Consider the following 2,040-nt stretch of genomic DNA (forward strand, 5'->3'; position numbering starts at 1 on the left):
GACTTGTTATGTTTTCCTAAATGTGGTGACTTTAGGAGCATCTCCTTTTCAGTTTCCTATGCCAAGACCTGAAGAAAAAAATGCAGAGTGTGGGGGCTGACCTTGCTGCTCCAGGCTAGCGTAGATCGAGGAGGCAGTGGCTGCGGGAATATGTTTTCATCATGAACTCTTCAAACTGAACTATATGTTCCCTAAAAACCAAAGGATTGGAAGCTTAAACTCGTATTTTCTGGACCTTTTTCAGAAAGATGGCAATAATTTTGTTGCTCTTTTAAATTAAGTTAAATTACTTCATTGTGTGATGCTAGTTAAACATGTTATATCCAGTTCAGTGAAAACTTATTGTACTGGCATATCATAACAAAGCTTAACCAACCCTATTTTAGAACCCTATATGCAGCACTGACGCAGGTCAGAAGAATTTAAAACAAGGTAGCAAGTGTTAAACAGGAACAGAATATACCTGTGGGGTTCCTTCCGAGTGGTTCCACTTCTCCACAAGGCTAATTATCCTGCAGTTGGTTGAAAGAGCGATCCTCAACTCTGGGATTTCAGTACTAACAGAACCTCAAAATCAGGACTGCCAAAAAACTACCTGTGTGACGTATCATTCATGTAGAACATGGGAGGACTCGTGTCCAAACATACAACATGAAACTGGTTGCTATCTGCACAAGTTAACCTGGCAAAGGATTCAAATTCACAATTCTTTGATGGCCTCTTCCATTTTCAATATGTGACTTGGCACAACAGTCTGGAATATAAGAAAACGTAGTGCAGTGCAGAGTGAGAGCAAGAAACAGTAAGCTGCAGCTAAAGAGATAAATGGCCACAAGACTTTAAAAAAATTGAAACAACAAAACTTGAGGGTCCACACAAGAGGAGGGATATTTTGTTTCCTTGATGATTCGTAAAAAAATTGTACTATATGTGCCAAAAACAAGTTAAAGATGAAAATGCAATCACCTGGGCCCTGTACTGCAAGAGGGGGCTTGTTTCAACAGTGTCCCGCATCCCACTGGTGCTACTGGTTTCCTTCTGCTTTGAACTGACCTAATTCCACTAAGCAACATAATAAGGGAAAGATGTTGGGATAAAAATGGTAAAACGGTGTCACTATATAGTTAAGGATTGGTGTTAATGGAACCATGACTCGATGAGCAATATCTGTTATACAACAGAGATCACATTGACATACCACTGCTATGATTATAACAAGATCATCCCAATGCAATTCGTCAACAAGCTGTACTGCCATACTGTCACTTCCATCATCATTCTACAAGTATAGGGTCAAACTCAATCGTTTTACAATAGAAAAACATGCATATTAAGCAATTCAATTTCTCTGCCTTAACCAAGAGAAAACTTACTTTTCCATACACCATTTCACAAATCCACCGTATATACTACGGCATGCACTTCCAGACCCCTGCCTGCATTGAAATTTGTCAGCCCGAGAGAAGTATAACTAAAGAGAGGACATAAGTATACAGAGTAAGATGAAGTAAAATTGTTGTTATATCATGAAGCAAACATCATGAATAGGATAGTGCACAAACAGAGTGTTGCTACATAATGTATCAGTATATAGTACAGACCTTGCTATTGACAGATGCTATTGGACCAAACGCAGGCAGCCACAATAGCCAAAGCATTCCAGTCTCGCGTTGAGAGGAAGAAACGGGCGGGCAGGCAGGTACCTGCACTTGCCGGTGCGCGGCGGCGAGGGCCCTGGAGAGCGGCAGCACCCGCTCGATCTGCGCCTGCATCTGCTCCTTGCGGCGCTCGACGCCCTCGGTGGCCCTCCGCCTGGCGACGAGGAGCTCGTCCGCCGCTCGAGCCGCCGCTCGAGCCGCCGCCTCAGCTCGTCCAGGGTCGCGCCCTGCCGCACCGACTCCCTCCTCACCTGCTCGAGCGCGGCCTCGAGGCGGCGCGCCAGGTGTGCCCGTTCCTCCGGCGATGTAGAGGAGGGTGGAGGTGGCTGAGCGGGTGATAGTGGAAGGCGGGGGGCGGCGGTGGCGGAGCGGGGAGATTGGG

General features: G+C 45.6%; 1 long non-coding RNA gene across 4 annotated transcripts in view; it reads right to left on the reverse strand.

Annotated features, from left to right (window-relative positions):
* Positions 1–1,834, reverse strand: part of LOC119334384 — a 4,503-nt gene extending 2,669 nt beyond the window's left edge. The window contains exons 1-7 of one of the 4 annotated variants that reach the window (XR_005161302.1): positions 1,704–1,834; positions 1,374–1,436; positions 1,199–1,279; positions 967–1,053; positions 596–682; positions 464–512; positions 102–191 (exon numbers count right to left, since the gene is read on the reverse strand). This is a non-coding gene — a long non-coding RNA (uncharacterized LOC119334384). Of the gene's footprint in view, positions 1–101; positions 192–376; positions 513–595; positions 683–966; positions 1,054–1,198; positions 1,280–1,373; positions 1,437–1,601 lie in introns of all 4 variants that reach the window. The other 3 variants (XR_005161301.1, XR_005161299.1, XR_005161300.1) reach the window with 3 other exon arrangements.
* Positions 1,835–2,040: the final 206 nt, after the last annotated feature.

The sequence above is a fragment of the Triticum dicoccoides genome, chromosome 7A, assembly GCF_002162155.2.
Source record: "Triticum dicoccoides isolate Atlit2015 ecotype Zavitan chromosome 7A, WEW_v2.0, whole genome shotgun sequence".
Lineage (NCBI taxonomy): Eukaryota > Viridiplantae > Streptophyta > Magnoliopsida > Poales > Poaceae > Triticum > Triticum dicoccoides.